The 27,005-nt window shown below is 40.7% G+C and overlaps 1 pseudogene; it reads right to left on the bottom strand.

The window, feature by feature from the left end:
- The window catches only part of LOC134586157 (galactose-3-O-sulfotransferase 2-like), a 43,458-nt pseudogene extending 22,346 nt beyond the window's left edge, over nt 1-21,112 (bottom strand).
- Nucleotides 21,113-27,005: the final 5,893 nt, after the last annotated feature.

A 27,005-nucleotide genomic window follows, 5' to 3' on the forward strand; every position in this document is an offset into this window, starting at 1 on the left:
TTTGCGCATAATATGATTTCTCATTTGTGCATCAGCTCATCTCCTCTACATCCTCAATTCCCCTCCCCACCTTTTTTTCCCTTTTTTCTATTTTTTAACCTTCCTCATAGCAATGCCCAGTAGGAAGGCTGAGCTAGGTAGCCCACTTACTATAGTCCACTATAACAGACAGGCACACATACATACACACATACAGACATACAGACACATACACACGACACACATACATACACACATACAAGACACACACACAAGACACACATACAAAGATACATACATACAAACAGACAGGCACACATACAGACACACTAAAGACACACACACAAAGACACATACAGACACACAGACAGGCACATATACACACACAAGACACATACAGACACACACACACAAGACACATAAATACAAACAGACAGGCACACACACACACACAGACACACACATAAGACATACATAGACACATACACACATGCAGACACACAAGACACACAAGACACACATACATACACACATATATACAGACAGACACACACACACACACAAGACATACATACGTACATACAAAGACACATACACACAGACAGACAGACACACACAAGACATACAAAGACACACACACACACAAGACAGACATACAAAGACACACACACACACATTATATTTAAGTCACCCTCCTGTTTCCTACATTTAAGGTGCAGGAGGGTGACTTTCCTTGGGGTCCAGTGGTGGCTCAGGTGGATGGGAGTCAGAGTTCCCACTCTGACTCCCTGGTCTTCCTCCGGCGCGGTCTGTGTGTTAGCTGGGAGGAGTGACGTGCAGTCACTTCCTCCCAGCGTGTGATGTCAGCATGGGCCACCCGATGGACACCTTGGAAGGCGGCGCGGGCCGGGGCCGCAAATGGTGACGGCGATACCCAGTCGCAGGGGTACCGCCGGCTCGCACCCGCCCGGTCTATCAAAACGAGGAAATCCCTACCGCCCACCTGGAATCCTGAAACGCCCACTAGTGGGCAGTTGGGACCAGGTTGACAACCCATGCTCTATACAAAAACATGCTTACATTCAAATGCACAAACACTGCTCACAAATACAACCCTGCAAACATGGGCATATGGTAGATTCCCAGTTGGCAGAGTATTGTTAAAGTTGTACGACAGCTGGGGATTAACCTTTTGGCCACTCTTGCCTTAGAAAGGGGCCCCAAAAACTTTCTTGCACCAGGACCCTCTCTTTACTAGTTCCGCCACTTGGTGTTACTGAATACAGGTGATTGTCTCGATAGTCAAATATGTATGATTAAGCTGGCTTCATTTTAAAGCAATTGTATGTATAGGCATCAGCAAAGTCCTCTTTCCCAGTTGCTAGCAATTTCATTGTGTTAATTTGACCATGTTACAAAGTGGTGCTTCTCATGTGTAGAACACATCTAGTAGTCTACAGTGCCTTTACTGATCACTCCCACATTGTGGTTTAACTTCTTCATTCCCTTTTGTCACTTACAATATTTACCTGCCTTCCCCATCAGCCATTCTACTAGCCCTAGTCCTTTTAAAAAAATCAACCCACTATAAAAGCAAATCTTTAGGAAAAAGAAAAATCTTACCTTATCAACATACTGCACAATTTCTCTTCACTCAATTTGTGTTTGCAAAGACCAGGGATAAGATGTTATTTTCCAACTTAACAGCTATCCTACACATGTTACAAGATTTACACAATTGTTAACATCTTGTATTTTTTTTCTCCCCTGTCCTACTGTTTTCTTTTCATCTATGCCAGTAAATTATGGAAGTAAATTACATAAAGTATGCCAGTAAATTGTGTAACTGTAACACACTTTCATACTTCAGCTTCATTAAAATATATATATATTTTTTTATGTATTGACCATACTGAGCAGATACTAGATAGCGGCATGTGTATTTTGTTATTGTTGCATATCTACCTCACTGAGCTGGAACCTCATGTGATGGCACATGATATGAAACTCCTGCTTGCTTTCCTTTGAGAAACCATAAACAAATTTGGAATTAAAATAACTGGGGTATGAAAAATGTCCATTCTTTGGAAGGGCAAAGGTCAAGTTGCGAGTGTCTCCAAAACGGAACAGTATATTCACAACTGTGCTGCTGCCTGTCTTGTGGGTTTTTAGGAAGAAGAGGTGCGTCCTTTCCTTGCAGGAACCTGTATCTCTATTATTTAAAGTCTCAGCATTCTGATTTCTTTCTTGATAACATCTGGACAAGAAAGCAAAATAAATAGGTCAAATATATACAAAATGAAATACTGTGGTTTAAAAATGCAGTTCTTAGGAGCATGACTAAATTGGTCATTTGTTGCCATTGGTATTGCTGTTTATTTGATCACAGTAATTGCATAAGAAAGGCAATATAAATAAATGCATACAGCTTATAAATGAACAGTTGTACAATCTGGTCAGGATTAGACTTGTGCACGAAATAAAAAATCTAGTATGTCCATATAATTTGTCTAATTTTCTTTCTTTTGTTTTAGTTTGTCTGAATTTTGATAAAGAAATTTGTTCTGTTTTTTAAATTTTGACACTTTTTAAGTCACATTTGGCAGGTACTCCTCAGTTTTATTTTTTCCTAGGGGATGATACATGATGTGGCCAAAGGAAAATGTCAGCAGAGACAAAATTCAGATGAAACAAAAGAGGAAGAAAAATAGTAACTTTTTTTTCTGTGCACAGGTCTACTTTATAATATAGTTTAATCTATATTCATAGGAATATAGAAATGTGGTGAAAGTGACTCTGCCACTGGTACTTGGAGAGGCTTGCCCCAGGACTATGGCCCCTGTATTAGACCTTGGTGCAGGACTGTGGAAAGGCTTTGTTCATGCCTTTTCCCTTCTATGGTTCAGTATATGGGGCTTACCGAATGGATTATGCCGAACAAACAACGGACAGTCGGACCACCCGCAAGTGGAGTGTACAGCCTATTAACCTCCCAGACTTGTGGTTAACCGCAGCTTAATTGATGAATGGCTGGGTGGTCGCCGTTTGCATAGTCGAACATGTGGCAGGCGGCCATCTTGTTTAGTCGAACGCGTCCAGCGGTGTTTTGTCCTCAAGCGCATCGAACTATAATCGGACATTCGACGGCACGAACACTGCTGGGACTTCCACCTCCAGTTAGGTTCGACTGGAATTGCACGAACAGAGCGCCGTTCGTTAGAGATAATCTTCCGAACCAGCTACATTCACTGACTCTGTGCACGAATGGCTCCGTTCGACTATTTGAACGTTACTTCGACTGTTTGAAATAGACTGGCTGCACAGCCTTATTCTCTGGAACTATTTTGGGCATGAAACCATGCGTGCGGTCAGTCAAAAAGAGACTTCCAGCTAACTTTTGATCCCCCGAATTGATCTGGGTGATTTTTAACTGTTTTTTATGCCTGGGGATAATTACGTTAATACATTATCTGCCTTAATTATCTCTCAAGATGAGGGGAGGGTTAGGAAAAAGGACATATGAGTCATTTGTTACATGTGAGTTTACAGAGGAAGAGGTTCTATTTCAACTGTCAAAAGTAAAGACAAATAAGTTGATGGGGCCAGATGCGATACACCCAAAGTTATTAAAAGAACTTAGTGGTGTACTAGCAAAACCATTTACGGATTTATTCAACCAATCATTGTTAACAGGAGTAGTCCCAGAAGATTGGAAATTAGCGAATGTTGTACCCATTCACAAGAAAGGTAGTAGGGAGGAGTCGGACAACTATAGGCCAGTAAGCCTTACTTCAGTAGTGGGGAAAGTGATGGAAACCATGTTAAAGGATAGGATTGTTGAACATCTAAAATCACATGGATTTCAAGATCAGAGACAACGTGGGGTTACTTCAGGGAGATTATGCCAAAGTAATCCAATTGATTTTTTTTTGATTGGGTAACTAAAATAATAGATCAGGGTAGTGCAGTAGACATTGCTTACCTAGATTTCAGTAAGGCTTTTGACACTGTTCCACATAGAAGGCTCATCAATAAACTGCAATCTTTAAGTTTGGATTCCAATATTGTTGAATGGGTTAGGCAGTGGCTAATTGACAGGCAACAGAGGGTTGTAGTCAATGGAGCATATTCGAAACAAGGTCTAGTTAAGAGTGGGTTATCTCAGGGATCTGTACTTGGACCCATTCTCTTTAATATTTTTATTAGTGATATTGCAGAAGGTCTTGATGGTAAGGTATGTCTGTTTGCGGATGATACTAAAATTTGCATCAGGGTTGATGTTTCAGGAGGGATAAGTCAAATAGCAAATGATTTAGAAAATTTAAAAAAAATGGTCAGAGCTGTAGCAACTGACATTTAATGTGGATACGTGTAAGATAATGCACCTTGGCGTAAAAACCCAAGGGCAGAGTATAGGATATTTGATACCCTACTAACCTCAACATCTGAGAAAAGGGATTTAGGAGTAATTATTTCAGATAACTTAAAGGTAGGAAGACAATGTAATAGAGCAGCTGGAAATGCTATCAGATTGCTTGGTTGTATAGGAAGAAGTATTAGCAGTAGAAAGAGAGAAGTGCTTATGCCATTGTACAGAACATGGGTGAGATCTCACTATGCAGTACTGGAGACCGTATCTTCAGAAGGATATTGATACTTTAGAGAAATTTCAGAGAAGGGCTACTAAACTGGCACTGGGTTGCAGGATAAAACTTACCAGGAAAGGTTAAAGGATCTTAACATGTATAGCTTGGAGGAAAGATAAGACAGGGGGGATATGAAAGAAACATTTAAATATATAAAGGGAATCAACACAGTAAAGGAGGAGACTATATTTAAAAGAAGGAGAACTATCACAACAAGAGGACATAGTCTAAAATTAGAGGGGCAAAGGTTAAAAATAATATCAGGAAGTATTACTTTACTGAGGGGGTAGTGGATGCATTGAATAACCTTCCAGCTTAAGTGGTAGAGGTTAACACAGTGAGAGAGTTTAAGCATTCGTGGGATAGGCATAAGGCTATCCTAGACTTAAGATAAGGCCAAGGACTAATTAAAAGTATTTTGAAATATTGAGCAGACTAGATGGGCCGAATGGTTCTTATTTGCCATTACATTCTATGTTTCTATGTTTCTATGTATACTGTATAGGAGTGTCTCAATGTAAAACTCTGTTTTATTGGCTTGTTAATCTTGTGTCCCTGTGCCCAACAGGGTTCACCTGGGTGTCACCTTTGTTGGGAAACTTGCATAAAAGGCCAGTGTGCCTCCATTAAAATTGAGTTCCTGTTTTACCCTCAACATAGAGTCTCATCTCATGTGTGGGGGAAAAGACTGTATCTACCCTGGGTAGAGATGTCCCGAACGGTTCGCTGGCGAATAGTTCCTGGCGAACATAGCTTGTTCGCGTTCGCCACGGATGGCGAACACGCCCCCTATTCGTCATCATTGAGTAAACTTTGACCCTGTACCTCACAGTCAGCAGACACATTCAAGTCAATCAGCAGCAGTCCCTCCCTCCAAGACCCTCCCACCTCCTGGACAGCATCCATTTTAGATTCATTCTGAAGCTGCATTCTTTTTTTTTTTTTTTTAGACAGAAGTGTGTTATATTTGACAGAAATAAGAATTTGTGTGTTTTCAAGGTGCTTTCAGTTAATAATTGAATAGAATGATAGCAGCTACCACACAAATAAGGACTCTCTACCCTATAGATTAGTACAAAAAAGATGAAGTGCACACTCAGTATTGGAAATTAATAATAAACCACCACTGGTGTGCATGTGGAGCGCTTACAAATTTGTTGACTCACCCATATGGGTTAACATACATATGTATGGAAAACGTGACTCATAGCGATATATCTGAAACAAATGTAAATGCAAGAAATAGTGCAGATAACGTTTTCAATAAGTGCAGTGAGGGAATATTCTATATGGTCTCACTCACATGTAGCAGAGCCCTATAGGATAGGCTCAGATCTAGTTGGTCTCCCATACAAGTACTAACCGGGCCTGAGCTTGGATGGCTTCTGAGATCTGACAAGATCAGGCATTTTCAGACTGGTATGGTCATAGAATAAATATTTAAAATGTATGAAACATACTAAAAAAATAATTTAAGTTAAAAAATGACATAACTCAAAATCATCATTGAGACCATTAGGCTGCATGGTATTCAGGTTAACAATCCATTGCATCTCCCTTTGGACTAATTTTTTTATAAAATCTCCCCCTCTCCAATCGGGTGATACCCTCTGAATTGCATGGAATTCTAACAGGGTGGGATCGCTATTATGTTTATTTTTAAAATGTAAGGAGACACTGTGCTTTTCATAGTTCCTAATATTCCTAATGTGTTTCTGTACTCTAATATGCAACTTTCTTTTAGTGCGTCCTACATATACAAGTCCACATGGGCATATCAAGAGATAAATAACTCTCGATTGGGTGCTGTGTCACTATAAGCACACGCAAGCCATTGATATCTGAAATAGAAGGGAGATCCAGACTCTAGGCTCTACAAATAAATCTAACAGTAGAAAAGCTGCCACTCGTAATAGGCACACCCCAAAAAGCCTATAGACAAAAACTAGAAAGTAGAGGGGGGGAGAGTATTAGTCTCCCCTATTGAGGGCGCTAATCACTGTGACAAAAAGAATATGGTATAAAAAATACAAATTTATTAATAACAATTCATATAAAAATCATGATTATGAAGCAGTACAATTCCAAGACCAATAGTAAAAGCCACAAACACCAACCACTAGCTCACAAGTATAAAGATGTTACCAAAAAGCCCTAGGTCGCGACTCTATAGGCTAGATATACTTGCGGCTTTTTAGTGTGATCGTGATGGTGAAGTGGACGGTCTCTGGACTGCTGTAAAAACAAAATTCAGGCTCAACGCGTTTCGTCCCGCGCCTTTCGGGACTTCCTCAGGAGCTGTGGATGCTGCTATTCCTCAACCGGCTTCTCTTTTAAATCTTCGGAAATCTTTTATCTTCGCGCCAAAAACGCCGTCGCGCATGCGCACAACGACACAGAGTTCCGTTCAGCTACGGGTGCCCTCAAGGACCGGTAGCTTTCAGGAAGTTATCGGTGCGCATGCGTGGCGATCTTGAACGCACAGAACTTTATTGGCACTGAGTATTCGGACACAATGTAACATAGCTAAAGTTACAAGTGATCCTAAGCTCATCACATATGTGCCTAATTCCATCATTTTAGAAAACCTAGAGATTACCACAAATCTAGCAAATGAAATAAGAAACTAATATCTTGATTATAGACATTAACTAAAAAGACTATTTAGATCAGAAGATATTGGGTGTGTATTGCATTTGCAGTAATCTTTACAGCCTAGGTGAAATGGTATACATAAATCAATCTAAACAAAATATTAAATGGAATAAGTAGGGTGAAACAATTTAATTCCATTTACCCCTTAGTAATTACACAAAAAACATAATTTGGACCAACGGTGGATATACTTATAAGAAAAGTATTTTATCGTAGTATAGATTTGGGAAATGGCTAATTAAACAATGAAACTAATAACATCATTCAAATATCAAATACATATAACAAATGCATATGTGAAAAACTGAAGATGGACAACAGTACATAAAAGAATATATAGAAAAAAATATATAAATTGAATAGGAATAAGTCCCAAAATAGATTTAAAAAAAATAGATAAATAAATAAATGAAAGATGAAAAGTGAAATAAAAGAAACTAAAGATAAAAATACAAATAAAAATGAAAATAAAACATAAAAATAAAAATAAAATATAAAAATAAATAATAAAAAGAAAACATAAAAATAAAAATAAAAATAAATAAAATAAAAATAAAAATAAAAATAAATGTAAATAAATTAAAATAAAAATAAAATAAATTAAAAATAAAGATAAACATAAGATAAGAAAATGTGGACGGTCTTATTGTTGGTACAGTGTGTTACATAAAAGCCAGGATATCTAGGTCTGTGTTCAGACCTAGGGGGGTAGAAGACTTCATTTTATAGATCCATTCTGTTTCTTTTCTGGCCAAAGTTTTAGTAGTATCTCCGCCTCTCCAATGTGGAACGACTAGATCAATACCTATACAGATGAAATTATTCAAAGAAAAAACAGAACAAACATTACAATGTCGGGGTACACTGTGTTTTTCACTTCTTTTCTTTATACCATTTAAGTGCTCTAGGAGTCTTTCATGCAATTTGCGGATAGTTCGACCTATGTATTGTATTCCGCATACACATTCTAGTAAATAAACAACGTTCTTACTACTACAAGTTATAAAATGTTCTATTGCAAAATTTTCACCTGTGACTGTACTTTTAAAAGTTAGTGTGGTTCTTTTTTGGAATTTGCATGTACTGCAATTCCCACACCTATGAAAACCGGTAGGCCTCTTACTTAGAAAAGTCTCCTTTTTATTTTCCAACTTTATTTTCGGCAACAGGCTAGGGGCTAGAATAGTTTTTAAACTAGTTTTTAAACTATCAGTCTTTTTATATACGATCTTTGGCTTGTTTGGTAATGTTTTATGAAGGTACGTGTCCTGTAGTAGGATCGGCCAATGCTTTCTGAGAACTTTATCAATTTTATTTGCTTTATTATTATACTTGGTAATAAATGCCATATCAAAGACATTTTTCTCTTCTTGGGTACTAGTTTTTAATTTCGCTTTTAGGATCTCATCTCTTTTTTTAGAATTCACTTCCTCTTGACTTTTTTCAAGTAGTCTTTTAGGATAATTTCTATCCAAAAATCTTTTATTTAAGACTAGAACTTGGCTGTCAAAATCCTGCTGATTAGTACAATTTTTATATAATCTAGTTTGTTGACTCTTAGGGATGTTACGTAGCCATATTGGGTTATGGCAGCTGGAAAATTCAATCAGACTATTACAGTCCGTAGGTTTGAAGAAGGTCTTACTGCAGATTTTATTCTTCTCTATAAAAAAGGTTAGATCCAAAAAATTGATCTGTGTCTCTCCCATTTCTTGGGTAAAATTTAGCCCATAGTTGTTTGCATTAACATAAGACATAAAATTGTGAAACATACTGATATCGCCCTTCCAAATAATAAAAACATCGTCTATGTACCTTCTCCAGAGCACCAGGTTTGCCCCAAAAGGGTTGTTTTTCCAGATGCATCGTTCTTCCCAGTTCGCTACGAAGATGTTCGCGTAGCTTGGGGCAAACCTGGTGCCCATGGCGGTACCACAGACCTGTAGATAATGTGTCCCCTCAAACCAAAAGGAGTTCTTGTATAGAATAAAATTAATACATTGTAAAATAAAGTCACTTTGTTTTTTCAACATTTTATCATCACTGTCTAACACCTCTTTTACAGCAGCTATACCTTTGGTGTGGTCAATAACTGTATACAATGAGGTGACGTCTATAGTCACCCATAGATAGTCATCTTTCCATTCCATTCCTTCTAGTTCTCTAATCATTTGAGTTGAATCTTTAACGTAGGAGGCTGCTAAAGTTACGTATTTTTTTAGGTAAATATCTACATATTCAGAGATGTTGCTTGTCAGGGAGTCTATACCACTGATGATAGGCCTTCCAGGGGGATCTTTTAGGGATTTGTGGATCTTAGGCAATTGATAAAAAATTGCCAGTTTTGGAAACTCAATGTAAAGATATTCAAACTCTATTTTTGTGATTACTTTGTGTTCTAATGCCTCAGATAATATAGCATATAACTCTGATTTAAATATATTGCTCGGGGTTTCCTTTAAAATTTTATAGGTTTTTACATCACTCAAAATTTTGTTCGATTCTTTTAAATATTTCTCTCTATCCATAATTACAATCCCCCCGCCCTTATCGGCTTGTTTAATGACAATATCTAATTTCTCCTTTAGGCTTTTTATTGCTTTTTTCTCATTTGGGGATAGATTTTCTTTACCTTTTTTATTTATGAGTTTTTCAAAATCGTTTAACACCATACTACAGAAAAGTGGGATATAGTCCCCTTTGTCCCAATTTGGAAAAAACTTTGATTTTGTTTTCAGATTGGAATTCATTATTGCAGGTTCACTTTCCACGTTCTCTAGGGTAGTATTTTCCAAATTGGTTTTAGTAGGATTAGACCTTGTATTGTCCTCCCCTTTCTTTTGAAAAAAACGTTTGACTGTCAGTTTTCTAAAGAATCTCTGAATATCCATAAATAATTCAAAATGGTTGGGGTTTTTTGGGGGGGCAAATTTTAGGCCTTTTCCTAATAGCCTGATTTCTTCCTTCGTTAACTTATGTTTTGAGAGATTAAATATTCCTACTTCTCTCTCATTAGGGACCTCTTTTGTTAGCACAGTGTTTCGCCCTCCTCTCGTTCCCCTATTTCTGTTCTTTGTTCCATTAGTCGCCTTCTTTTTATCGGGGTTGGTGTCTCTAGGCGTGCGAATCTGTTTTTGCGGACCCATGGATCTAGATACTTGGGGGGTTGTCTCACCTGGCTTGATTTTGTTGGACTTTTTTGTATAGTTCTCTTCCCTAAAAAAACCTTATTATTTACGGGTCTATCTTTACCATGTTCTACTTTCCTCCAAGTGGTAGTGTAGGAGTTGTCAGGTTTATAAGTATTCTGTTCTCTAGAATTCTTTTCTTTATAGTTTTGGGTTTAGATTGATTTATGTATACCATTTCACCTAGGCTGTAAAGATTACTGCAAATGCAATACACACCCAACATCTTCTGATCTAAATAGTATTTTTAGTTAATGTCTATAATCAAGATATTAGTTTCTTATTTCATTAGCTAGATTTGTGGTAATCTCTAGGTTTTCTAAAATGTTGGAATTAGGCACATATGTGATGAGCTTAGGATCACTTGTAACTTTAGCTATGTTACATTGTGTCCGAATACTCAGTGCCAATAAAGTTTTGTGCGTTCAAGATCGGCCACGCATGCGCACCGATAACTTCCTGAAAGCTACTGGTCCTTGAGGGCACCCGTAGCTGAATGGAACTCTGTGTCGTTGTGCGCATGCGCGACGGCGTTTTTTGCGCGAAGATAAAAGATTTCCAAAGATTTAAAAGAGAAGCCGGTTGAAGAATAGCAGCATCCACAGCTCCTGAGGAAGTCCCGAAAGGCGCGGGACGAAACGCGTTGAGCCTGAATTTTGTTTTTACAGCAGTCCAGAGACCGTCCACTTCACCATCACGATCACACTAAAAAGCTGCAAGTATATCTAGCCTATAGAGTCGCGACCTAGGGCTTTTTGGTAACACCTTTATACTTGTGAGCTAGTGGTTGGTGTTTGTGGCTTTTACTATTGGTCTTGGAATTGTACTGCTTCATAATCATGATTGTTATATGAATTGTTATTAATAAATTTGTAATTTTTTATACCATATTCCATTGATATCTGAGCCTATCCTATAGGGCTCTGCTACATGTGAGTGAGACCATATAGAATATTCCCTCACTGCACTTATTGAAAACGTTATCTGCACTATTTCTTGCATTTACATTTGTTTCAGATATATCACTATGAGTCACGTTTTCCATACATATGTATGTTAACCCATATGGGTGAGTCAACAAATTTGTAAGCGCTCCACATGCACACCAGTGGTGGTTTTTATTATTAATTTCCAATACTCAGTGTGCACTTCATCTTTTTTGTGTTATATTTGAGCATGCTAGGCTGAACGTGCGTATATCATGGCTAGTTGCACTGAGGGTATGAGTATATAGCAGTACATCGTTGTGAAAGATGGCTGTCATGTTTAGGGTGTAGCTTGCACCACTGGCAGATCCAGGGGGGGGGGGGGCAACGGGGAAATTGCCCCCCCCCCCGAGAATCCGAGGTTCTCCCTCTCCCCTGCCGGCTAATGCAGGGCTGGCGCTATCCAAGCGCCAGCCCTGCAATGTGCCTTCATGGACCGGAGGGGAGATCAGAGATCTCCCTCTCCGGTCCGCAGGCACTGTTTGCTGGCCGCCGGCAGGGGAGGGAGAAAGAGAGGACCCGGGGGAGCTCAGTCTGCAGCTCCTCCAGGTCCTTCTCTCGCGAGCACGGAGCGTTGCCACGGCAACGCTCCGGATCTCGCGAGAGTGAACTCTAGCCCTGGAGACTGGGGCTAGAGTTCACTCTCACCACATGGACCACCAGGGATTCCCCACCGGACCACCAGGGATCGAGAAATGTCCCCCCTCCTCCCTAAACAAAGGTAAGAAGGGAGGAGGACATTATGTATATTTTAAATAAAAAACTAAAAATAATTTTATCAAATAAAAAAAAAAACATAAAATCCTTATCACACACATACAGTGCCCCCACACACACACATTGCCCCCATACACACACACATTGCCCACATACACACACACATTGCCCCCATACACACACACATTGCCCCCATACACACACACATTGCCCCCATACACACACACACTGCCCCCACACACACACACACTGCCCCCACACACACACTGCCCCCACACACACACACTGCCCCCACACACGCACACTGCCCCCACACACGCACACTGCCCCATACACGCACACTGCCCCACATACATACACCGCCCCATACACACATTGCCCACCATACACATACACTACTGCTCCCACACACATACACTGCCCCATACACACATTGCCCACCATACACATACACTACTGCTCCCACACACATACACTGCCCCCATACACACACATTGCCCACATACACTGCCCCCATACACACACATTGCCCACATACACTGCCCCCACACACACACATTGCCCACTTACACTGCCCCCAATACACACACCCCCTACACACACATTGGCCCCCCACACACATACACTGCCCCATACACACAAACTTCCCCCCATACACACATTGCCCTCCACTCACACTGAAATGCACACACACACACTGCCCCCCTAACCCACACTGCCATCCTCACGTACACACTGCAACTTTCACACACACACACACACACACTGCTCACACAGTCCTTCTTACACAAACACACACACACACACTGCACCCATGCTCCTATGCCCTACTATAGCCCCATTTCCAAGCAGACCTCAGGTAAGTTGTCAAACTGTTCTTAAACGGTTTGAATACTTACTCTGGGAGGGTGTCCCGGCACTACTGGCACCATAACCACTACACTGAGCTGTAGTGGGTATTGTGTCTGGATTATTTCTCTAAATAATCTGCAAGTGCCCCTCCCGAGGTCAGGCTCTGGATCCGCCACTGGCTTGCACGTTATCAACTGTGTATTTATATCAGCAGCTCCACCACTAGTTATAAATCAAGTGTGAGTCGCCCAATGAGATGAGACTAGTGAATAACATAATACATGAACGGTTAAGGTAAAGGCATGTAAGGAACTACGACAATAAACTCTTTAGGAGGTGAAATAATGACATGTTTAAACGCTTGCTACTTTACGATCAGTTAATGTGCAGAGAGCAGTTCATGTGATCAAAGGCATGGTGTGGAGGATCGGCTATAGTGGGACATGCTTGGCAGGCTGCTGTTTACTGCTTGTGCTCATCCGATCCCTTCTGGGCGCCAGGTGCAGACCCTGGGAGTCCATGATACCTGGAACAACAAAGGCAAGTCTCTGGCTGAGTGCCGGGTTCGCGGCTTGAGGCGGTGGAAGCTTGTTTTGTCGGGTGGTCGGATCTGTCCCGGTGGTGCTTCACGTCCGGTGCGGGATTGTGGTGGCTTAAGGTGGAGGCGAGTGCTTGATGTGGGGCAGGCTCTGCATTTCTGTTTGTGCCTCTGGTCCCATCTTCAACGCCTTTTGCGTTGGTGGATTTTAATGGGGACTGCTACGCTTAGCTGTGGTGGAGCTTGTTGGGGCTGTGGTGGAGCTTGTTGGGGCTTCCTGCTTGTTATTTGCTTCCAAAATGTTTTAAAGAGTCTGTCCAGCTTAGACTCAATATCCTGCCATGCTTTGCTGGTACCAGGAGGACACGCGGCTGCCGCCATATTGGGAGAGTCGCAGATGAGTATTTCAGCCTGGGCGGCTGTGCTCGGGGCGTCCATTAGCTCCAGACAGCCTCTCAGGGGTGGACCGGGATAACCCCCACCGGTCCGAAGGGGGGGGGATAACGGAGCTCCTGCCGGGAAGTAGCTGCTCCTGGGCATCCCAGGATTGGGAGATCGGCCCCCTCTCCCGCCCGGTCAGCACCAGGCCACACTTGCCACGCGAAGGTAAGCAAGACTCTGTCGAGTTGCTGACCGCTATTAAGCATGTCGGGTCGGTCAGGTAGGAGCAACATTGCTGGGCCATCCCCTTCTGGGGTGAAATTCGCTTGTTGATAGCTGCTTAAAGTGAGATATTGATGGACCTCACACGAAGTGCGTCTTTCCTCCATGACAGCTAGGCCCCACCCCCCGGAAGCTGCATTCTTAGTGAGAGGAGGGACAGTGTAGCTGCTGCTGATTTAATAGGGAAATCGATAGCTAGGCTAGTGTATTCAGTGTCCACTACAGTCCTGAAGGACTCATCTGATCTCTGCTGTAAGGACAGCACCTCAAAAAGGGCTAGAACATCAGTCTGCTTTTTTTTTCTGTGTAATCTAATTGCAGTTGCCTGCCTGCCTGCCTGCCAGCCAGCGTGTGTGTCAGGCTCACAGCGTATACTGTGCCCACTTGCCCAGTGCCACCACTCATATCTGGTGTCACAATAGCTTGCCCACGTGGCTGGGTGGAGGAAGAGACCTTCAATGACATCAGTGAGGACAAGGAACGGGACATGGCTAGCTTGGTATCCAACCTTGTGCAAATGGGGAGTTTGCGGTTGTGCAAATGGACTGTTTGCGGTTGTTTGCGGTGCGTTAAATGGGGAGTTTGGTCTGTCACTGTGAAGCGGGCTTAACCCTTACACTACCTGATCGATACAACATCATACCTGATGTTTTAAAGCACGTTATTCCAAACAATTTAGGAATGTTAGGTGATTTATGCCCTTTATGGATTAAAACCAGACTCTGCATCAACTATGTAATTTTGCATGGGAGTTTTGCCATTGATCCCCCTCCGGCATGCCACAGTCCAGGTGTTAGTCCCCTTGAAACAACTTTTCCATCACTATTGTGGCCAGAAAGAGTCCCTGTGGGTTTTAAAATTTGCCTGCCTATAGAAGTCTATGGCGGTTCGCCCGGTTCGCCCATTCGCGAACATTTGCGGAAGTTCGCGTTCGCCGTTCGGAAACGGAAAATTTTATGTTCGCGACATCTCTAACCCTGGGGATTGCTATATCCCTATACTCCCATGGGATTAGAATCACTAGCTCTTTTAAGAGCTGTACTTGCTATGCTCTCTGGAGAAGGAGAGTTCACCCACTGGAAGCTGGATCCTGGTCTTGGGTCCAGGGTGCGTGGAGGACAGCGTGTTCCCAGCCAAGCTTTAACGCTGGACGTGGGTGCTGCGGTGCTGATGGGGTCTGGTGGAGTGCTTGGAGTCCTCGGTGAGCACTAGGAGCATCCGTTAGGCAGAGGTACCCAACCGGGGTACAGGAAGCTCTGTTACAAGAAATTATATCATATTTTTACACTGGTATTTAGCTTATGCTGCTAGTATCAATACTCCCATTAGTGGCCACACTGTGTACATTAAATTACTGTCTGTGACCACTGATTGTAGCTGGAACATTTATAAACCAAAATACCCATCACAACCACTCCTGGAGGCCCTCGGTGTCCTTTAGATTCATAGTAAGCCAGGTCCATAAATATTGGGACATCAACACAATTCTAATCATTTTGGCTCTATACACCACCACAATGAAATTAAATGAACAAGCTGTGCTTTAACTGCAGACTTTCAGCTTTAATTTGAGTGTATTTACATCCAAATCAGGTGAACGGTGTAGGAATTACAGCAGTTTGGATATGTGCCTCCCACTTTTCAAGGGACCAAAAGTATTGGGACAATTGGCTGGCCAGGTGTGTGTTATTCCCTCATTATCCCAAATACAAGGAGCAGATAAAAGGTCCAGAGTTAATTTCAAGTGTGCTATTTACATTTGGATTCTGTTGCTGTCAACTCTCAATATGAGATCCAAAGAGCTGTCACTATCAGTGAAGCAAGCCATAATTAGGCTGAAAAAACAAATCAAACCCATCAGAGAGATAGCAAAAACATTAGGTGTGGCCAAATCAACAGTTTGAAACATCCTTAAAAAGAAAGAACGCACCGGTGAGCTCAGCAACACCAAAAGACCCGTAAGACCACGGAAAACAACGGTGGTGGATAACCGATGAATTCTTTCCCTGATGAAGAAAACACCATTCACAACAGTTGGCCAGATCAAGAACACTCTCTAGGAGGTTGGTGTATGTGTGTCAAAGTCAACAATCAAGAAAATACTTCACCAGAGTGAATACAGAGGGTTCACCACAAGATGTAAACCATTGGTGAGCCTCAAAAACAGGAAGGCCAGATTAGAGTTTGCCAAACAACATCTTAAAAAGCCTTCACAGTTCTGGAACAACATCCTATGGACAGATGAGACCAAGATCAACTTGTACCAGAGTGTTGGGAAGAGAAGAGTATGGAGAAGGAAAGGAACTGCTCATGATCCAAAGCATACCACGTCATCAGTGAAGCGTGGTGGTAGTGTCATGGCGTGGGCATGTATGGCTGCCAATGGAACTGGTTCTCTTGTATTTATTGATGATGTGACTGCTGACAAAAGCAGCAGGATGAATTCTGAAGTGTTTCGGGCAATATTATCTGCTCATATTCAGCCAAATGCTTCAGAACTCATTGGACGGCGCTTCACAGTGCAGATGGACAATGACCCGAAGCATACTGCAAAAGCAACCAAAGAGGGAAAAGAAGTGGAAAGAAGTGGAATGTTATGCAATGGCCAAGTCAATCACCTGACCTGAATCCGATTGAGCATGCATTTCACTTGATGAAGACAAAACTGAAGGGAAAATGCCCCAAGAACAAGCAGGAACTGAAGACAGTTGCTGTAGAGGCCTGGCAGAGCATCACCAGGGACGAAACCCAATGTTCCAGACTTCAGGCTGTAATTGACTGCAAAGGATTTGCAACCATGTATTAAAAAGTGAAAGTTTGATTTATGACTGTTAATCTGTCCCATTACTTTTGGCACATATAAACTGTTGTAATTCCTACACCGTTCACCTGATTTGGATGTAAATAAAATCAAAGCTGAAAGTCTGCATTTAAAGCACATCTTGTTTGTTTCATTTCAAACCCATTGTGTTGGTGTATAGAGCCAAAAAGATTAGAATTGTGTTGATGTCCCAATATTTATAGACCTGACTGTATATTCTAAACCATCTGAGTGCCCACTGCAATCTGCATATATCATACATCATCACACACCTTATTTCTTCATTCTTTAGGCTGTATTCAAAGGCGATGAACCCAATTGCTATCAGGATGAGGCTTGCATATATAAGCTGCATCTTTTGAAACTTCCAACTGTTCAGAATTTAAGAGGGTGTATTTATATCATTATTGGTTCATGACACATAAATATATGCTTTCTATTAAATGCATGCAACATTTATCACTAGAGTGGTGAGCTAATGTAATCCAAAGACATCACCTTTTTAGATGGACCAGTGAGGTTGCAATCACTTCAACATAATTAATATCTCATCAGCAACCATGAACACACCAATAATTATCAAACAACAGATTTGTGATATTTTCTTAAGTGTCCCCCTATTACACGTACTCCTTGTACAGAAATTTGCTCGGTCTTCAGGACAAGTGCTTGTGATTTTTTTTTTCCTAATACGCATACATTGCAAAAACATTTTTCAAGACATTGAGAAATTGCTAAAATAGTGTTTCAGAGTTTTATCAAGTCCCTTTTGTTCTTGAATTTCCTACGTTTTTGAGGGTTGGTATGAGTGGAGGATGTAAATTTCAAACAACCTGGAACCTTGAGCCCTCCAAAGTGCCTGCAGAAAAGTTTTGTGTCGAACTGGCTCCAGTCAGTATGAATATTAAACTGTACAAAAGCTGTGGCTGCTTTTGCAGAAAAGGACTTATGGTAATAGTAGAATGCAAACCAACCAAATTACGTCTACCAGTTTATGCAAATATAGGTCCAGTTCCTCTCTACGAAGTAGGTAATTTGAGCAAACCACATGCCTGAACAGAACAACAGACAATACAAAATCAGGAATAGTTAACTTCTTGTTGAATATCGGGTCTCTGGGTTTCAGGACCACAGAGTTAGATTTAGTATTAACAATTTTTTATGAGGCTATTAATAGAGACATTTTTGCCTTCCAATATATCTTTTCTTAAGTTCAAAAGGACCAGATGAGCAGGAGTAATGATGTGTGCTGGTTGAGTTGACAGGTTAACTAAATTAGAGTCACCCGGTTGAGACGACTCGGTAATCAGCTGTTATGGCCTGTAGACAGACCGGGAAGGTTAGTAGACACAAAATTCTCCAGTCTGGTATTAGTAGTAGTAATGGAAGCTGCTACAGTTGAGACTTTTTTACGTAACTCAGTCAGATGGTTTTGAATAGAACCCTCTTAGTTAGGACCAGGTCTTTCATTATCATTATTAGACTTCAACAAGCGGAACAATTCAGCTTTCCTATCCATAGCTGGAAAAGGGATGCTACTGCGTTTCAGTTCGGCCATTTTTCTGGGAACAGTCCAAGACCTGCAACTGGAGGCAGTGCTTAAGGCTTCTGTGAGTTTGGCAGAAGAACAGGACCTTGCAAGTGTAGTTGGAAAGGACATATCATCTTCATGAGACAAAACTTTAAACACGAATGTAAAAAAGTGATATAAGTTTATGTGCAGTACATATGAGACTAGAACGGGTAAGCTATCGCTACTGCCAAACCGCAAAATTATATTATGATGCTATTGTAGTGACAGGTGAGGCCCTGCTAGTAGCCAAGCAGCAAGATAAGTTCTACCTATGAATATGGCCCAAGGGGTAAAGGAGCCACTAGCATAAGTGGCGGGGTCATGGTCTCTCAGTGGCAGTTACAAAATTCAAGACAGACTGGGAGTGATATGTGAGGCCCTTACTATAATATCTTGTAAGGATATAACTATTATTTGGGCCGATCAGCGTTGTACCTCCGTGGGTGAGGATGGGAGTTGGTCGTGCGGGACCACTACCTTAGGTGAAGAAGCCCATGAAATAAGTGCCTAGTTGGACAGCATGAACTGAGCCGGTTCCTCTAAATGCAACTGTGAAACGATAGATAGAAGTTGTAATGAAAAGATGCCAATAAAGAGAACCTACATAATGAAGAAAAGTAAATGTTCTTGAGCTGAAAAGTTTTTCTTTGTGAGAACAAACTGAACAAATTTAGAAAAAAAATGAACACAAATGCAGTATGATAGCACCATTTGTGGCAGAAGCCAAAAAGGACCAGACTATGTGTAAGGAAACCAAGTGTATTTAAACCTCCTTCGGTAGTTTCCTCCCGAACCGCCAGAGCTTGGTGTATATAGCTCTCCGTTCGGTAGTTGAAATAGACGAAATCCATCTGAAATACAAATAGCTTTACAAGATAATTCCCTTAGTAAAGCATATGAATCCCCAAACATCAGCCGAAGTCAAGAAGAAGGGTACAAAATGGACTGTCTTTAATTACCACACACCGGCTTTTATGAAAGTCCCCATGCAAGGGGACATCCCACAGGGAGGGACAAAATATAACCAATCACATACAGTAAAAGCATAAAACACACCCAGCACAAACATACAATTCCCTCCCCTAGCCCTGGAGATAATCAAGTCTGATAAAGTAATAACTTGATTATCTCCAGGCAGAAAAATCACTATTTTCTACAATATCTGGAACACCCCTTTATACATGAGGTATCCCCACAAATAATATGTTCCCTGATAGCCCCGATCTAGGTGACCAACATATTCAAATTTCACCCAGATTGGTTCAGGGGATCTCAAAAACTATGGAAGTCCTCTGTGACCGGTTCACCGTGGGTGGGCTGCCCAAAATAGTTCCACAAGTTTGGGTGGTTTTGCCGGTCAATTCAGTAAGGGGAGAAAAATTAATAAAAGTACCGAATGGATTCCCCTGGCTCCTAGCAGCGATTGTTCACCTCATTCGTATGCACAACCGTACCGAATAGCGCTCTTCTAGCTAATCAGTACATATAGATCCAGCGTTCGTGTGTTTGAGACCAGTGTTCGGGAAGTCGAGGGTCCGATTTTAGTTCCAGACACTCGACGACCATGTCCCGCTGCCTTTGTTCGTCTGAAAAAAAGATGGCCGCGGTTTTCTCAGCCACGTGGCGTTCGGTAGTACGAACGCTGGCCGCACACGTAGAGGGTTTAATTGACGCAGACTTTGAAGTTAAATGAGCCTTTGTTTGGTAGTTCCATCTACCGAAGGGAAAATGAAGAAATAACGAATAAAAGGGTAATTTCTTCACACTATGCCTTCAGCAGAGTAAGGGAATACAATTCTACAGGGACATGAGAGGTCAAATGAAGTAATTTGTGTGTTGGAGTAACTGCCATACTGGCACGGATGGAATGAAAGGTAGAAGGCATAGTGGTAGCACTGCGCTGGGTACAATGTTGGATGGAGCCCACAAGGCTTGAAACAGAGAAACAATTCAGGGCACGCATTTAGGAAAATTAGCCAAAAGATGCCCAAGTGAATCTCTGTTATTAAAATTTAATGGGTCTTCTAGGATATGGAATGATACGGGTGTTTCCTTCTGCTCTCAGTTTAGTGCTGAATATGCAAAAGTTGTGAAAATTTTACATAAACACCTCCCCATTCTTAGAACTGATGGTTTTTACAAACACATTATTCCTAATACCATTACTTGAAGCTCATGCAGAGCTCCAACCTTGGGTTCTCTTATTTCAGCCTCAAGCAATACATGGTTACATTGCAAAGGGGTTTTCAAATGTGAAGGCAGATGGAAATGTAATTTTGTTACCAAAGATTCTACGTCTTGTTCCTTGTTTGACAACAAAGTTTATAAGATCTCCCACTGTATCAATTGCAGAACAAGACATGTGATGTATCTTATCACATGGCTCAATGGTGGAATTTAATATGTGATTCAGATCCAACGTGAATTTAGGGAATAGATTAGGGAACATATTTCGGATATCAGCAAAATGAATGCAAATTCTCCAGTTAGTCATTTTGAGATATTGTCATGGAGTATAACCCTAACACGCAGAGTTTAGGATAGCAAGGAACAGGAAATATAAACAACTTACCGGGACTTAGAGTGGCCGGCCTTGACGTTAGAGTAAAGCGTAGTCGAAATACAAGACGCGGTTTGGGTAACAGAGACAGCGAAAACCTGAACTAGCCAGAATGAGTTACACGTTAATAAATATATGGGCAAACAAGACAGGCAAGGGTTAAAGAGAAACTCAGAGTCAGGAAACAAAGCCAAGGTCATTACCAGAATACAATATTATAACTCAAGGAACTGGGTACTGGGAACAGAAACCATAATAATGCACATAATCTAGCACATAATAAGTTTAACATAATCTAGCACATAATAAGTTTAAATAAGCATTTGTTTAATTTGATTGGACCACGTCATGCCTGCGCCCCACAATGTGTGTGAATGGGGGCACCGGAATGACATGGGCCAATGGAAGCCGACCGCAAGGCTAGGCTACCATTTCCCCTTTAAAAACGGGCCGCACACCCACTCAGAGTCCAGCAGGCGCCTCCTGCCAGGTGCCAGGAGTGTTCGAGCCGCACGCAGCTTGCCTGGAGGCAGGAGTGCTTGAGCTGCATGCGGCTCAATCAGAGGACCCGGTAAGTACCATTACAGATATGTAGTGGGGGAGATGTTTCTTACTTTTCCTTTCAGGGTATCCAAAGATGCTTTACACCATAAAGAGGAGGAGACATAAAGTATATCCTAAATAAAAGGGAACATTTTTTGATACGCCAACTCCATACGAGATGCCCATATTGCATAAATTGGGAATGGGATTTTTTCTTTTAGAATTCTTTATTTTTGCTGTGCATAAGGGAGTACCAACATGTCTGCAATGCTACAATGGTAATAACAAGCGATTCAAATCAAACATTTTCAAGACATAAGATTAATCTGCACATTTTTAAGTATCAGAGGAGTAGTAGATATGAATATTAATAAAAGGCCAGATTAGGTTTTTCTCACAAAATTTCAAGTCCATACTATCCGGAATGCAATGGGTTAGCTGAGAAAAACGTACAGAAGGCAAAATCGCTAATGGAAAAAAAGTCAGAGTGGACAAGAAAGATCCATACCTCAGTATCCTGGAATATCGCAACAGCCCTATTGATCATTTCAAGCCACCCTTACAGTTTCTTATGAGTCGCCGCCTCATGCTTCCAACTTCCAATGCTTCCAAAGACCAATGCTTCCAACTTCCAACCTACAACTGGTAACCAAAATTGTCTATCACAATTTACAGTCAGCATTTTCAAAAAAGTTACTTCAACAGGTAAGCTAGACCATAACCACAACTGTCTGAAGGGCAGACAGTTCACGTACAGAAACACTCAGTGGCACCCAGCAGTTATCATCAAAGCAGCTAATAGCAACAGATCGGCATGGCACTCAGAAATGGACTAGAGTGCCGTCGCAAAAAGTGTCAACTCTTGGACACAAGAGATTCACATAGCACCAACGAGAATGCCATCTTAGTACTGGAGAGCATCAGCCCAGGTGGCGCAAAACCACAAAACACACTATCTGAGAACATTACGTGTCTACCCCACAACAGCGATGAACCATCCACCCCCTCACTCACCACTCCTCTTCACCCACACCTACTCCCTACAGAACCAGATGTGGACTGCAGATAAAGCCCTCGGACGTCCTGGATATGTAGCCATGCAAAGGTGTACACAAACAGCTACCGTTACCTGCTACAAAACTTTGTTTAATAACTTTTACCTGTTACCTATACAGGACAATATCTAGCTTGCATGCTTTCCTCATGTTGCATACATTTTTATTTATTTATTAAAAAAAAAAAAAAAAAAAAAAAAAGGAGGGAGAAGTAATATTTGTAAATGTAAGTTCCAACCAATCACATAACAGTATTCAAATTGTGGGATGACTGTTTACCCTATGTAGTTTCAGTTAAGTGAGTTTAAATTTTGCAGCCTCTCTGTGAGTAACAGTTATTTTCACATCACTGCTGTATTTAATAAACCAACACCCGTTTACCTATAACTGGCACCCAAACTTTACTGGTACTTATACTTCATTAACACAACAACAAAACATTATAATAGAGGAGCCCTAACAATTAAACTGTTCAAAACAGTTCAACACGTTAAGGCAGAAACAAATTGGAGAAGCTCATTTGAATATTATTTTCCAAGGAGAAGTCAGCCGTTAAGGTGGGGGTAACCCCAAGGGTTAAAAAAAAAACAACCCAAAAAACAGGTACTGTTACTAAAATTATTTATTAATTATTTTTTTCTGTTTTTCTGTTATATTAACGGAAAAATGAGGAGGTATATCAACTCCAACCTCAATATATCCATACAAAGCTGTGACAAAGAAGACAGAATTTTGTGGTACAACAATGCAGCATTCTATTGTTTAACTTCCCAATTACAAACATTTAAAGGACCACTCTACATCCCAAAAGCACTTATGCTTTGTTCAGTACACTCATGAACAGCTAAGGAAAGAATTCTCCCTACCTTGACCCTCTCTTTCTCAACCACACCTAGATCATGCCTTTCCTACCCTTCAGACATTCTCCTAGGCTACTAAACAAGAACTCTCTCCTTTATTTAGACTCTAGACTATGGGGAACTTGTTGAAATCTCCAAAATTCTGCCTCAAAATGCGTTATGTAGACTGAATGGTAATATGCTTAGTAAAATATTATTAACATTGTCTTCAAAGGCACCTAAAACACATGTGCTAAACTGCCTATAAATAGATGTAACATATACAGAGATAAATTAAAAGAAATCAAACTGCAAACCTGGTTAATGTGCATTCAAGGGCATCTAAAAAAGCTTTAACTTGCGTGCCTAAAAAGGCATCTTGCCTAAATTATGCTAAAGTAGTGAGTACTGTGCCTTTAAGGACACCTATCGTGTAAATAGCATAAATATATAGTTCAGATATTGTAGAGGTTCCATTGGTATAAAATGTGATAAGTATCCAAAACAATGAAGAAAAAGTTTCTAAGTGAAATTAACAAATAAAATGAAATAAACAACCAGCATTAATCTAAACTTCTATAATGCAATAAGGGAACGGTAGGTGGGGTAAAGTGCAACAAACAGTGCAGGCAAACCACTCTATAAAAGGATCACCCTCCCCACTCTCTCTCTCTTTCTCCCCCCTCCCTCCCTCCTCCTCACTCTCTTTCTCCACCCACCTCTATTGTAGCATGGCCGAGCTCTGTATGGTCCACGGGTACAGGGAGTTTTTGTTTCCTGTACCTGGCCGGACTAACAGGAAGTGCACACTCAGTGTGCACTTCCTGTTAGTCCGGCCCGGTACAGGAGACAGATGCTCCCTGTACCCGCGGACCATACAGCGCTCGGCCACGCTACAGTGAGGGAGTGACAGGAGGGAGCACTGAGCGCTTCCCTCCTGTCAGCCCCTCTCCTCTGGCTGCGCCCGGGCGGTACGCCCTCATGGACGCACCGCCCGGGCAAAGCTGCAGCCGCCTGAGGCTCTCTACAGAGCGCTCGGGCGGCTGCAGCATGAGGGGGGCCGGTGCTCCTGGCGGCGCCCCTTCCCAAGGGGCGCCCTAGGCGGCTGCCTAGTCCACCTAACAGGTAGCGCTGGCCCTGGTCACATGACACCGGAGAGGGAAAACAACTAATTTGGCCCAATTTGGACATTTCCACTTAGGGGTGTACTCATTTTTGTTGCCAACGGTTTAGACATTAATGGCTGTGTGTTGAGTTATTTTGAGGGGACAGCAGATTTACACTGTTATACAGGCTGTACACTTACTATTTTACATTGTAGCAGAGTTTCATTTCTTCAGTGTTGTCACATGAAAATATAAAACGAAATATTTACAAAAATGTGAGGGGTGTACTCACTTTTGTGAGATACTGTATATTCCACCCTAATTTGAGCCACTTATTGCCCCTTATGTATATACTTTAGACCTGTTTATTGCACCTGTGTGTTAAGGCTGCTTCTCTGATCTAGAGCACAAGTGACATTTTCTTTTACATACAGTATTTTTAATATTAAATTATTTTTTTAAAATCTTTATTTAGGGACTTTTACTAAATATTATTAGTTATTGAATTAATGGTTACATTTTAATAAGTGGCTAACTACTTTAAAAAAATAAAATAAAACCATTGGTAGCAAAAATTAAGAATTAACATTATACAACTACATATTGCAGATCCTTTGGAATGTAAGCTTGTTGTAGAAATCGCGAATTGCTGCGGAACATGTTGGCACTATGTAAATGTCAATAATAATAATCAATCTTTTTGTCTTCTTTGGGTTTTTTTTGGTAGGGATATCTTGACTTGTAACCAATCGCTTAGTAAAAAAAAAATGTAAAAAAAAATATTAATACACAGTCAATCATGGGGTGACAAAAAGCATATCCTTCATTGGAAAATTTATAAAATCAAGAGCTAGTAAAAACTGTCGCTACAGCACCGCATCAGTTATGTATATAAAAAATATATGTATAAAATACATGTCCATTATTTACAACTTTCATACTTGTACAAACACTTTTGCGAATATTTTGTATCTTTGTACTGCCAACTTTAAGCAAGGCAGATTAAATGTATTACAAATGTCATGCTAAGGTGTTAAATTGGCATTTAGCCGATTATACAAGTTCAAAACATAATATCAGAAATGTTGGGCATTATATGAAATATTCAATCACTTCTAGTGCTCGTAGCATCATCTGCCTTCCCGAGTGTTTTTGTGAACTTCAATACAGATAGGTGAGAATGCAATAAAATGGGTCAGTAAGCTTAAAACTCTGTAATTGAACTTTTAAAATTGTTTTCTATGATGTTCTATAGTTTTAGAACATTCTATAAAACATTCTTACCTGAACTTTGCCATCATTAGAAACAGTGCAAGTCACAACTCAGTTGAACACCTCCAACTTCTTTCTTGATTGTTTGAACTTTGGATCGTGCAATATATTGAGAAGGAGGTGGATCTCTCTTAATTGCTAAACACCCATCCATTCCATACACTTGAATATTCCTGAATTATAGAGAAGTTACAGAGGTTTCAAGAGTATAATCTTAGATTGCAATCTAGTACTATGCTTACTGCTCCTGTTGTTCCATAACTTTTTTTTTTCTTCATAATTTAAAGTTTAGATAAAAATGATGTATACCACCTTTCTCCTTTTTCTTAGAAAAGAGTGCGGCTTGAGTCTCTGTGTTCTATGATACCCCTAATCTATAATTCAGTGATGTTCAGCTGAATTTTGGCCAATTTACACACAAAAGAGATCAATTTCTAATGCTGACATGTGTCTCCTACAACAACATGTCTCGCAAGGGCAGGAACTCAGGTTCCAAAGTACTCTTGGCTTGTGTCCAACCAGGAAAAAAAGTATGATATAGATCCAAGTGATCTCAGCATTGGCATGTTGGCATTTTAACCACTATCCTCCACGTCTTCCTAACCAAGGCCTCAAATATATTCTAGCCAGTAAGTAATATTGTCAGTTTATTTGAGGTCCAATAAGGCTTTCATTGTTTCAGATCAATTTAAATCCCACCATTAAAGTCTTATCAGAAGCAGTTAAGTTGAGGTTTGTATATCAATACATATTGTACAATATATAAAATATTGTATTTGGAAATCAATACGAATTTAATTGTATAGCAATCAGCTGTTAATAAATGTTTTTTTTGTTTTTTACTATTTGCCAGCTGGGAGCAAATAGTTAAAACAAATAAGCCTGTGGGGGTTTGTATGACCCTTGCATTAGTATAAGGGAGGTTTTTTACCTTCCCTCATGTCACCACTCACCATGTTGCGAGTGGGGGAATGTATGTTAAACAGTGAGCACCTAGTGCCTGCTCTCTGCC

The sequence above is a fragment of the Pelobates fuscus genome, chromosome 2 (assembly GCF_036172605.1).
Source record: "Pelobates fuscus isolate aPelFus1 chromosome 2, aPelFus1.pri, whole genome shotgun sequence".
NCBI classification, from domain to species: Eukaryota; Metazoa; Chordata; class Amphibia; order Anura; family Pelobatidae; genus Pelobates; species Pelobates fuscus.